The 13524-nt window shown below is 44.1% G+C and overlaps 1 long non-coding RNA gene across 1 annotated transcript in view; it reads left to right on the top strand.

The window, feature by feature from the left end:
• Window positions 1–13524, top strand: part of LOC309815585 — a 53551-nt gene that overhangs the window by 6379 nt on the left and 33648 nt on the right. Inside the window, exon 2 of the long non-coding RNA XR_014295899.1 lies at window positions 4840–4994. This is a non-coding gene — a long non-coding RNA (uncharacterized lncRNA). The remainder of the gene's footprint in view (window positions 1–4839; window positions 4995–13524) is intronic.

The raw sequence follows: 13524 nt of genomic DNA, 5'->3' as shown, positions 1-13524 counted from the left end.
GCAAGCTCACTAGTTGTGGTGCACGGGCTTAGTTACTCCGCGGCATGTGGGATCTTCCCAGACCAGAGATTGAACCCGTGTCCCCTGCATTGGCAGGCAGATTCTTAACCACTGTACTACCAGAGAAGTCACCAGACACCTTTTGGATACAAGGAGGAGATAAAGCAGTAAACAAAAACATCTCTACCTCATGAAGCTTACATTCTAGCTGAGGGAGACACATAATAAATAAATAAATAAATATAAAATATGTCAGATAGCAAAACACTGCCATGAGGAAAAAGAAAGCAGAACGTGAAGATCGGGGGTGGGTGGGAGTTGCTATTTTAGACAAAATGGCCTAGGAGGGCCTCTCAAAGGTGAAAGTTGAGAGGAGACATAAAAGAACTGGGGGACTGGGACTTCCCAGTGGTGCGGTAGTTAAGACTCCGCTCCCAATGCAGGGGGCCCCGGTTCGATCCCTGGTTAGGAAACTAGATCCCGCATGCCGCAGCGAAGGTCCCTTGCGCCACACCTAAGACTTGGCCCAGCCAAATAAATAAAATAAATAAATATTAAAAAAAAAAAAGGAACTGGGGGGCCTAGCCATTTAGATTTGTTGGGGGTTAGCACTCCCGGCGCAAAGACCTTGAGACAGTAAGGTGGTCCTTAAAAAGCCAGGAGGAGGTGGCAGAGGGCAGGAGGTCAGAGAGGTGGCCGGGCCGGGCCAGACATGAGTAAGGTCTTGTGGATAATAGTAAGGACGTTAGAGGTTATTCTCGGTGAGATGGAGAGCAGGAGAGTGACGGCTGCTGACTCATCGTTTAGAAGGGTTGCCCTGGGGGTCTGGAGAGTAGATTGGAAGGGGCTGGTGGAGGGGCAGGGAGATCACCTTGGAGGCTACGGAAATGACCCAGGTGCGGGCTGCTGGTAGGGTGAGGGTGGTGATGCTGATGAGAAGTGGTCACCTTCTCCATACATTTCAAAGGCGTAAGCAAAAAGTCTTCCCTTACGGGAAGGGGTGTGAGGAAAAGAGAAGAGTTAAGGATGACAGCAAAGCCTGGGGTCTGAACCTACATAAGAATGAAGTTGCCGTTTTACTGAGACAGGGAAGACTTAGGTGCGGGCTTATGGTAGGGTTTGGGGAAAAAAATCAAGAGTTCAGTTTAGAAGATGTTTAAGTTAGTGATGCCTATTTGATGTCCAAGTGGAGGTGCTGAACGTGCTGTCGAATAGATGTTTGACGCTCAGGGGAAACGTAGAAACCGGAGGTATAATGTGGGGAGTGAAGAGCCTGGCTAAGGTCATCAAGGAAAGGTCTGAGAGTAGACAGAGAAAAAGGTGTGAGGACTAAGACTGGGCGGTCCAGCAAATGCACGAGGAGGGGCCAGAACTAGGACCCGGAAAAGGACCCTGAGCCAAATGCCTGGGGCGTAGAAGGGTGGCCAGGAGCGTGCGGTGTCCTGGATGCCAAGTGAAGAGAGCGTGTCCAAAAGGACAAGCCCTCAACTCTGTCTAGTGCTCTGGAGAACTACAGTGGGACAGGGACCGGGGGCTGACCGGCAGGTTTGGACAGTGGTGCCATCAACGACCTTGACAAGAAAGCCAAATAGCATGTGTTCCAAGAGTGTAGACCTCACTTGTGAGGAATTCTGTTGCAGACAGAGGCAGGGGAGCCGCAGCTGGTAGGCGATGTAAAGTCCAGAGAGACTTTGGTCTGCTTTTGTTTCTTTGCTTGCTTAAGACGTTTATAAGCTGATGGAGGGCTTCCCTCGTGGCGCAGTGGTTGAGAGTCCGCCTGCCGATGCAGGGGACACGGGTTTGTGCCCCAGTCCGGGAAGATCCCACATGCCGCGGAGCGGCTGGGCCCGTGAGCCATAGTTGCTGAGCCTGCGCGTCCGGAGCCTGTGCTCCGCAATGGGAGAGGCCACGGCAGTGAGGGGACTGCGTACCGCAAAAAAATAAAAAATAAAATAAGCTTATGGAAATGAACTGTCAGAGAGGGGAAAATGCTGATGCAGAAGAGACAGGGCACGATTTCAGGGGGCTTTCCCTGAGCTGCGAGAGGGGCGCGGGATATGCGGCCCAAGCAGAAGGGTTGGCCTTGTAGGCAATTCATCTGTGAACTGAGAGCGTGTGAGCAGGCTCAGGCACTGGTGGGAATGGCTGGAAAGGCTTTTCTGACTGTTCCGGTGAGATGGGAAGCAAGTCATCAGCTGAGTGGGGTGGGGGCTTGTACGAGGTCTAAGGAGGGATCAGAGGTGTAATAGCTCTTGGAAATGGGGGAGTTGTGATCGTAAATATAGAGATAAGGCCACTCAACACATCCAGCCATTCAGCTGCTCGCTTGGTTAAAACATCCCATTTACTCCAAAGGGACAAATTAGGTGTATTCACAATTCCAAAAATATCTGCCCGGCAGTATGCCACTGACAGCCACTTGTTATCACATGTCCAAATCTGATACTTGCATTTTGTGTAAAAAGAAAAAAAAGACAACTCATCTGCAAGTCTGACAGGTCTTTTTAGTATTTTGCCATGAGACAACCAACAACCTTCGAGGTGGAAAAGGACTTTCATGGATATTCAGCCCATTACAGGTTACGGTCACAATCCTGTGGCACCTGCAAGGTCTTGTGTTTACAGAATTAGCCAGATCCGTGGCCTCCTGCAGCGATGTGCACAATTCTGCCTTCAACCTTTGCTGCCACTTCCTGCTAGTGCATGAGGCCATGGATGGATTTCACCCACGGCATTGTAAGCAACCATATCTCAGAGTCCTTTTATTATTCTAGTCAAAGCAGCCACTCTTTCATTGGTTATATGGACACAATTTTACCCGAAATATTGCTTTTGTAAAAGAAATTATTTACTGTTGAGAATATATGCTCCCTGGTGCATCTTCCCATTAGCAGCTCCTCGAAAGTAATTCTTTCCCTATTTCATTTTTGAAACAATCTAGTGACTACCTTGAACAGGGACTTATTAGAAACATCTGTATTTTATCCAACTATATAGCAAACCTTCAAATTGCAAACCTGTGTAATATGTTCTCATACTTGTTTCTTCTAAATTTTCAGCATTTTCTACGTCTTCCAATGTTATTTGTTGTCTGTTATTTCAGCCATATTTATTACAACAGAATAGAAAACTGATAACTATAAAATATAACTTTAGGGTGTAGATAGATGCTTTAGAAAACGCAGCTGGGTAGGTATATACCATGACTGGGTGGGGTAAGTGCACAGAATTTTTACGGGGTCATCAGGGAAACCTCTCTGAAGATGGGCCAGGTGAGCCAAGGTGGGACTGCAGTGGGAACCATGCAGGACTGTGGGGGACTGTGTCCCAGGGAGAGCGACAAGTCCCGAGACGGGACCGGGCTTGGTGTGTTTGAGGACCAAAAGGAAGCCTGTGTGTCTGGAGGGTAACAGGTGAACAGTAGAGTCATTGGCCTCGGGGTCAGATGCTGGGCGAGGCCCGATTGCTGATTGCTGAAGGTCTCCTGGACCCACGGGGCTAATACGAGGCCAGTACACCCTTATAGCCCCTTCTACATGTTATACCAGGCGTCCCTGGTGGGTCCTGCCTCCTGGCCACCATCACTGGCTCCTACCAGGGAGGCGGGAAGGGACTCCCGGTGGATCAGCCACGGCTGCCTTGTCCTGCCCACTTAACCCGGACCTGTGTGTGGGGATAAGAGGCTTCACAAGATTCTGACTCAGAGAGAGAGCAGGGAGAGCCTGGGGGAGCAGAAAAATGGGGCCCCACATAGACATAAGCCAGGTGTTGGGGCTCCACTGGGAGGGCAGACACTCCCACCCCAGGAGTGGAGGAAGGAAGGGCCTGAGGACACCAGGGTGCAGCCCCCACGTCTCACCATTCTTACTGAAATTCACTTCCGTCTAAGGGCGTGCATTTGTTAAAACCCTCCACGGGTCTTCCGGTTGAGGGCCTGCCAGCGCTGGTTTCCTTAGTGAGTGAGGGCCGATGCATATGTAACGTTTTCTGGGCCAAACACCAGTCTAAACCTGTTAACTCCTTCGAATATTATCATCAGCAGCAGCCCCATTTTACAGACAAGAAAACTAAAACAAAGAGATTTTAAATTTCTGTAAGTGGCAGAGCCAGGAGTCAAAACCAAGGAGCCTAGTGGAGAACATAGCCTTGGCCACATGGCCCTCTCCGGAAGGTCAACCTCGTGAAATGCGGCAAAATACGTCACTCCACAGTGGGTCCCTGTGGCTTAGCCAGTAATAAGATGTTGACGACGTTGAGAACCTTAGATGATATTGTAAGGCTCAGAAAATGTTTGAATATAATTACTCTTCGTTCAACAGAAGCTGAGGGACAACTCAGTACCACAAACAATATTGTTTTATTAAGAGAAATTCTGTATTTCAAGACCACAAGTGACCTAGTGGCTACTGATTTAATGGGGAAGCTATTGGAGGAGTTTGATGTGTTCCACTCTGTCAAATCCTAGCCCCAGTAGGGACATTATTTAATTAGTGAGAATGTATGAAACCAAAGATCACACGAAAACCAGAAATGACTTAGAAATTATTACACTGATTTGATGAATGCTCTGTGTTTCAACTTACATCATCTGTAAGCTGTTTTATTATATAAACAGATATAGTTTGGTTTATTTAGAAAATAGAAGGGAATGTATTTTTAAATTGTGATTTATGTAGAAACTTATACATAATATATATTTCCCTACCAGTTGTTAAATATGAGTATGTTGAATATTTCTTCTGAGGCCACGGAAGGTATTTCAATTTAATTCTAAATGTGTTGAGAAGTCATTGAAGGATTTTGAACAGAGGAATGACATGCTCTAATTTATTCTTTTAGTTGTTATTCAGGTCTCTGTATGGGGAACAGCCACAGATCACAAGGGTGGAATGAAGATGGCTAATTGGGAGTGTCGACTGAAAAACCTAAAAGTTGCTGAGGACTTAAGCCCGGAGACAGCCTCTCACGTAACTCTGAGGGATTTCTCCAAAGAGGTAAGGGAGGAGCCAGGATATATAGGACTTTTTGCAACAAACAAACAAACAAAACCCCAGGTAGTCGGAACATCAAAAGATTACTGTTAATTAAAGAAAAACCAGAATCTCAAGTTAATGCATTTAGCACCTTTCTACATATGGGCAGATGCAGGATGCTCATTGAAATCATTTCTTCGATATGCACCTTAGCCATCTGGGGCCAGTATCCTGCTCTCTCCATCCTGGACACCCTCCGGGTGCACCATGGTGGGGTGGGGTGCCTGTGGTTGCTGATGGCTCGATGACCACAACATCCTTTGTTTACTGATATGGCAGGCGACATTCTCTGTCCATAGGAGGCTGTTACAGGAATCCAACCCAGACATGGGTGTACTTGGATAAGAGCACCATCGTGGGCAATGGGATATAGATATACTTTGGAGGTGGAGCCAACAGTGGATTGGGTGTAGTTGTGAGAAAAACCCTGGGGCTCTAGGATAACGTAGTGAGGTGAATGGTGGAACAGACATGGTTATGAGCAGGTTTGGGGTGAAAATCAAGATTTGGGACACCTCAGGTTTGATATGTCTGTTAGGAATACAAGAGGAGACATTACAGATAAATGAATCTGGAATTCAGAGATGGTCTGGCTGGAGACGTGGATTTGGGCGTCCTAGTGTCAAAATGAGATTTAAAGCCCTAGGACTAAATGAGAACACCTGGGGAGTGAGGGCAGCGAGTGAAGGAGAGGCGAGAGCCCCAGGCTGAGATGCGGGCTCGGTGACGTTTAGAAGTCTGAAGGGCAGAACAGTCTAGTAAAGGGAGTAGAGAAGGAGCAGCTAAGGGGAATGAGGAAAACGGGCGGAGTACGGTGACCAGAACCACGTGAAGTAAGTGTCAAAAAGAAGAAGCATCAAATGCTATTAAGAGTTAAGCATAAAAGAAAAACACAAAAATAGTTAAGCATAGAGTTGAGCTTAGCACAGAGCTTAGCAAGATGCACGGCACTGACAAGACAGTTTTAGTAACGTGTTAAGGATGACAGTTGAATTGGAGTGGGCTCAAGGCAGAGCCGGAGGAAGAGGGTAGACCATCAGTAAAGGCCTGTAAGGAAGAGCAGGGAGGTACAGAGAGGGTAAGAATGTGAACTGTTGCAGCGGGTTTGTTATGTGACTGGAAATGAAACATTGACTGGGGTGGGGATCAAAGTCCTTGAGTGGATGAGAGGGACAGATCTGACCCCAGATGAGGCCACCCTGAGGGGCTGCATTGTTCTCACCTGACCAGGCCATGGAAATTCCTGGAATGTGGCCACCTCTCAGCCAGGCTGGGGGCCCCCCGTCTGCCGGGTGTGGCCACATCTGAGCATCGGAGCTGGTTCCACTGCCTCCTCAGGACCTTCCCCCCTCCCCTGGTGTTGCCAACATCCCAGGGCTTGGAGCCCAGGACAACTCAGCTGGATTTTCGTTAAGAGGTTCTGCTGAGTGTGGAAGTAGCTAAATACTATTTCTAGGAGGCGACAGAGCAGAGACTCTGCAATCAGGAGAGTAGATTTGAATCTTGGCCCTGAAACTTACCTGCCAGCTGTGCGACCTGGACAAATCACTTCTCTGAGTCTCAGGTTTCTCATCTGTAATGTGGAGATGATAACTTTACCAAGACGCCTTCTGAGATTGTGAGGTAGAAACGGGATAGTGGATGTGCAAAGGCTCCGCCGAAGATCTGTAAGCTGGGACGTGAGATACAAATGCCATAAATTGTCATGAGGCTTCATTCACTATATCATTCCCCCATTCATCTCACAAAACAGGCACAGCTTGTAGAGGAAGCATTTCTTGGGACACATTCCTGGGCACTCCTCTCTGTGGGTTTAGTTTTCATAACTAGACTTTTAAGTTTTTTTAAAGATAAGAGCAAGTCTTGGCTCCTTGTGAGAGCCTCCAAATTTCATTACAGACATAAATATATCACGTCAAGGTCACCAGCTGAAAGGGAGGGGAGACGTATTATTATCTTCAAAGCTTTCTGGGAACCTATTAAATGCTAATAACAAAGCACTGGGATAGTCCAGAGCGCAAACACGGTTCTTGACGCCTATCACATGCATGAGCCTCCTTTCTCCCTGGGCGCCCATCAACATTTCTGCTGGAGGAAGAGAGAATCAAGTGTGTCCCCGAAAAATGGACCCTCTGAGTGCTCCAAGGCCTGCTAGCGGCGGCCTGGCCTATCCATAACTGAAGCTGAAACCCCCTGTGTTTTGCGTAGTGCTAGGGAGAAAGGTAAAGAAATGAATACTGGCTGGGTACAGAGTGTTTGGAGCTATAAAAGGCCCATTACTCAGGTTATCTCATCATTGAGCTGGGAGGTAATCGTTCTCTCCTCATCAAATCGGGAGGGAAATTGAGGCTCAGGAGGTCACACTGGGTCACGTGGCCAACAAGAGCCAGAGGGGGACACTGTAACTCATTTCTCCCTGCTTCAAAGCCCACTCTTTCTGCTAACAGAGTAGGTGCTTCATAAAGGTTTTCGTAGTGAATGAGTGAGTGGATGGATGAATGAATAAAGTCCTCTGGATGCAAAATTGCCTCTTGTCAAAGGACATCAACAGCCAGAAGGCACAGCCCCAATTAAACAGAAGCAAAACAACCTTGTAAGTTTCATGTGAGGTACTCAGAGTGTGGCCTAAATAACTCAGGAGTTTCCCAAACTCTAGAGTGATAAGATCACAGGCAAGTTGCAGAACCTGTTGGGGGCTGGTTTCTCCGTTTCTAATCTTGGGGCAAACATGTCTTGCTCCTCCCTCCCCCTTCCAGGAAGCAGAGTTAACAGAACACAGGCGTTTGTAGCTCTGGCCACGAGCCTTAAAGTCCTTGAAAGATGAGTCCTGGCTTGCGACCCTCCCATGGCCAGTACTGGCTACCTAACTCATGGGGCCCAGCACAAAATGGAAATGTTATGCCTGTGGATTGAAAATTAATAAGAACTTCAAGGCAGTGACCTCAGAGCAGTAAACCGAGGCTGGGGCCCTTCTGAGTATGGGGTCCCATGTGACTGTACAGGCTGCACACCCACGAAGCTAGCCCTGCCTGTGGCTGTTGATTCCAGAGAAGGGAAGAAAAGATCTTAAAAGGAGATTGGTGGGACATCTTGGGAGCACCAAAAAATAGGACAAATCAATAAAGTCACCATGGAGATCAGGTTCTAGTTTCTTGAAAGACACAATTTCAGACTAGAAAGAGTGTTAAAATTCATCTAGTAAAGACAAATATCATATGATATCACTTATTTGTGGAATCTAAAAAAATAGTACAAATGAACTTATTTACAAAACAGAAATCGAGTCACAGATGTAGAAAACGAACTTACGGTTACCAAGGGGGAAAGGAGGAGGATAAACTGGGAGATGGGGATTGACATATACACACTACTATATATAAAATAGATAACTAGTGAGGACCTACTGTATGGCACAGGGAACTCTACTCAATACTCTGTAAGGATGTATACAGGAAAAGAATCTAAAAAAGAGTGGATATATGTATATGTACAGCTGATTCACTTTGCTGTACACCTGAAACGAACACAACATTGTAAATCAACTATACTCCAACAAAAACTAATTTAAAAAAATAAAATTCATCTAGTACTAGTCTTCCATTTTATAGGTCAGGAAATTGAGACCCAGACAGAAGCAGTGACTTGGGGAGTCGTGGGGTACCACAGAGAAGGCAAATCCTCTCTGAATCTCATTTAGTCTCCTTTTCACTGAAACAAAGCGCAGGCCAGATTGAATAATGCATTATTTTTTTTTCTCCCCATCCCCACTAAAATAACAGTAAAATAAAAGGGTTAAGTCCACTACTGTATAGCACAGGGAACTATACTCAATATTTTGCAATAACCTATAATGGAAGAGAATGTAAAAAGAGAATATATATTTATATATATGTGTGTTTAACCAAATCACTTTGCTGTACACCTGAAACTAACACAACATTGTAAATCAACTATATTTCAATAAATTTTTTTAAAAAAGTATTAAGTCCACAAGGACCAAGGAAATGGGAGGAGAGGCAATGGTAATTGAAGAGGCTTTGAAAGTGGGCATGTGGGGTAGGAGGACTCAAAGACCAGAAATGGGGGAATTGAGTGAAAATCTGAATACTGCCCCTCCCCCTTCCTAGAATGCCAGTAGCAAGTTTTATATCCCCCCCCAAGGCAGGAGATAAGAATCTTCTCTGGAGTAAATCCCAGAGACTCTACCATTTGGGATTCTTCACAATGAGCTGGTTTGAAGTTCTGTCCTATTAGACTGAAGCCCTAGGACCCAAGTCTGGCTTATGTGCAAAGAGATTTCTAGGCTCCCAAGTGAGAGCCGATGGCTAAGTACCTCCAGACACAGGGGAAAGCTTCTAACCTGAAGACAGAAAACAAAACAAACCAAAAAAATGGGAAAAAGAATTGGGAGGATCAGAGACAACCTCAAACTGACAGTCTCCCTGAAAAGAGTGGGGATGATCTATGAAAGAAGAACCAGAAAGCTTTGGGAAAAAAAAATAATAATAATCCACTAAATAAGGAAAACCTCTAGAAAGTTACATATATGACTCAAAATAAAAATTCAATATAAAAAGTAGGGCTTCCCTGGTGGCGCAGTGGTTAAGAATCCGTCTGCCAATGCAGGGAACAGGGGTTCAATCCCTGGTCTGGGAAGATCCCACATGCCGCAGAGCAACTAAGCCCGTGAGCCACAACTACTGAGCCTGTGTACCACAACTACTGAAGCCTGCGTGCCTAGAGCGCCTGCGCGCCTGGAGCCCCTGCTCCGCAACAAGAGAAGCCACTGCAATGAGAAGCCTGTGCACCGCAACAAAGAGTAGCCCCTGCTCGCCGCAACTAGAGAAAACCCACGTGCAACAATGAAGACCCAACGCAGACAAAAATAAATACAAATTTTTAAATCTAAATAAATAAATAAATAAATAAAGCAAGAGGATAAGTCTGAGAGGTTAAAAACCACCTACTAGAAATGCCAGATAGAGAGCCAAGGGAACAAAATTGTGAAGGAAACTTCTCAGAACTAAAGCATGAGTTTCCAACTCAAAAGAGCTAGCTCAAGGGATGGGTCTAGCACAGAGAATGAAAAAGACCCATGGTCAGGTACACCACGGTGAAGTTTTTGACTATCAGGGATACAGAGAAGATATTATAAACTTCTAGAGAGAAAAAGAAAAGGATCAGAATCAACGGACCTCTCAACAACACTTTGGGATCTAGTGGACAATGGGCCAATGCCTTCAATATTCTAATTTATATCCTAGACTTCTATATTCAGCCAAACTGTTCATCAAGTGAAGACAGAATAAGATATTTTCAGACATGCAAGAACGAAAATCATTTACTTCCCTTGTACCTTTAGTGAACTACTGGAGGTAGTGATCCAATAAAATGAGGGAGTAAACCAAGAAAGGAATACATGGAATCCAGGAAGCAAGGGATCCAAAGCGCAAGAGGCAACATGAATCCCCACAATGATGGTGAATGGAAATTTCTGGTTGCCATTGGTACGGCATACAGTTGAAATTGGAGAACTTGGAAGGAAGGCTCTGAGAAGAAGGTCTCTAGGAATAAGATGAATATGATATATTTGAGATTACAGAAAACATTATTAATAGAAAGGAAGCAGGCTTTATTGGGATATTAGGAAAAATTAAATGTGTAGAAACTCAGGCACATGGGAAAATGAGTAACTCCAGTAAAAGTGAAGGACTGAATAACTAAGGTGTTACAGGGTGGGCAGAGAGTTCGAGTGACGCTCTAGTGAATGACATTTGCACAATCATAATTAAATATGTCCTGACTGTAACTACGTTGTGGGGATAGGGAAGTGGAAATGGGAGGGTGAGGGAGATCTGAGTCCTTACTTATCATTGTAGGGACTCAGTGGTAGTGTCTCCAAATGTAAATTAATCATCAAGAAATAGGGATAGCTCCAGTCCATGGTTTTTAATATCATCTGTAAGACTTCCAAGTTTAAAATGGTGAAGGAAAGGTGTTCCCATTTCTTTTTTTGCTCAAAAAAAAAACCAAGGAAAATAACAAGAAACACAAACTCTATTCTTATAGACGCTTAGCAGACGTTGCACATCTGAACCATTAAATGTGAACCACTAAGTGGCTAGAATAATGACAAAAAAGTGAACTAAGATGAATCCAGATGCCAGTAGAAGTATAATTTATTTATAATAGAATTCACCAGTTTTAAGTCTACATGATGAATTTTGACATATGTCTTTAGTAGTGCAACTGCTGTCAAAAATATGATGTAGAGGGTTTCCCTGGTGGCACAGTGGTTGAGAATCTGCCTGCCAATGCAGGGGACACAGGTTCGAGCCCTGGTCTGGGAAGATCCCACATGCCGCGGAGCAACTAGGCCCGTGAGCCACAGTTACTGAGCCTGCGCGTCTGGAGCCTGTGCTCCACAACAAGAGAGACCGCGACAGTGAGAGGCCCGCGCACCGCGATGAAGAGTGGCCCCCACTTGCCACAACTGGAGAAAGCCCTCGCACAGAAACGAAGACCCAACACAGCCATAAATAAATAAATAAATAAATAAATAATTTTTAAAAAATATATATGATTTAGAACATTGAAGTCAATCCCCATCCCCAATCCCCGAACCCCTAGCAACGGCTGATCTGCTATCAACACTTCAGATTCTCCTTTTCTAGAACTTCATATAAATGCATATAGTATGTAGTCTTTTGTATCTGACTTTTTTCACTTAGTAATGCTTTTGTGATTCATCATGTTGTTGCATGTATAAGTAGTTTATACCCATTAATTGCTGAGTAGTATTCCATTTAGGTATAGATTTTTCTTTATCCATTTACCAATCAATGGACATCTGGACTGTTTCCAGTTTTTGGCTACTCTGAACAAGGCTCTTATAAATATTCACGTACAGATCTTTGTGTAGGCATATATTAAATATTTTCACTTCACTTGAAAAATACACAAGAGTGGAATTCCTGAGTCATATGGTAAGTGAATGTTTAACTTTGTAAATAAATGCTAACCCATTGCTCCACCTTCTAGCCAAACTTGGCACTGTCAGTCTTTTAAATTCTATCAACTACAGTGGATATGTCGTGGTATCTCCATTTGGTTTAAGTTTGCATTTCCCTAACAACTAATGATGTTGAACATCTTTTCATGCGCTTATTTGACATCAGTGTTTCTGATAAAATGTTCAGATCTTTTGCCTAATTTTAATTGTCTTGTCTTAATTTTGAGAATTCATTACATATTGTGGACATAAGTCCTTTATCTTGTGTATGTTTGAAGATATAGTCTCCCAGTCTGTGCCTTGCCTTTTCTTTTCTTTCTTTCTTTTTTTTTAAATTTATTTTATTTATTTATTTTTGCTGTGTTGGGTCTTCGTTGCTGCGCGTGGGCTTTCTCTAGTTGCAGCAAGTGGGGGCTACTCTTCCTTGTGGTGCACGAGCTTCTCATTGTGGTGGCTTCTCTTGTTGTGGAGCATCAGCTCTAGGGTGCGTGGGCTTCAGTAGCTGTGGCACACGGGCTCAGTAGTTGTGGCGCATGGGCTTAGTTTCTCTGAGGCATGTGGGATCTTCCTGGACCAGGGCTCGAACCCGTGTCCCCTGCATTGGCAGGTGGATTCGTAACCACTGCACCACCAAGGAAGTCCCGCCTTTTCTTTTTCCTAATTGTGCTTTCAAAGAGCAGATATTTTCAATTTTGATGAAGTCCAAGTTATTGATTTTTAAAATTTTATGTGTCCTATTTTTAAAATCTTTGCCTAACCCAAGATCACTAAGGTTTTCTCCTATTTTTTTAAAGGTGTATAGTTTTAGCTCATTTTTGTACATATAGCCACCAATTTTTTTAGCACCTTTCGTTGAAAAGATTATCCTTTCTTCCATTTAATTGTCTTGGCATCTTTGCTAGAAAACCAATTGACCACATATATGTGTGGATCTATTTCTGGACTTTCTATTTTGTTCCATTGGTCTATATGTCAACCTTTACTTGAATACCATTCTATCTTGATTTCTGTCAGCTTTATAGTAGGTCTTGAAACCGGATTGGGTAAGGCCTCCAACTTTGCTCTTTTTCCATGTTATTTTGGCTATTCTACATGCTTTGCATTTCCACATAAATTTTAAAATTTGCTTACTAAATTTTTCAAAATAACCCTGCTAATATTTTGAATGTCATTGTGTTGACTCTATAGATTAATCTGGGGGAGAATTGGCATTTTAACAATACTGAATCTTCCAGTCCATGAGTATGGTATATCTCACCATTTGCACTCATCTTTAATTTCTCTCTGTAATGTTTCTCAGAGTACAGTGATTGCATATATTTGTTAACTGTATCCCTATTTCATAGTTCTGTGCATGTGTGCTTGTGTATGTGTTTGAGAGAGAGAGAAGAAAAGGGAGGGAGGTAGAGAGTTTCCTTTATGTTCCTAAAGTTGAGCAAAAGAAAATTGGTTAATTAAGGATTGTGGTTAGCTGAATTC

Source organism: Mesoplodon mirus (genome assembly GCF_964341445.2).
Source record: "Mesoplodon mirus genome assembly, chromosome: 14".
NCBI classification, from domain to species: Eukaryota; Metazoa; Chordata; class Mammalia; order Artiodactyla; family Ziphiidae; genus Mesoplodon; species Mesoplodon mirus.
Note: the sequence above shows the minus strand (reverse complement) of the source record. Positions and strands in the feature narration are given on the sequence as shown.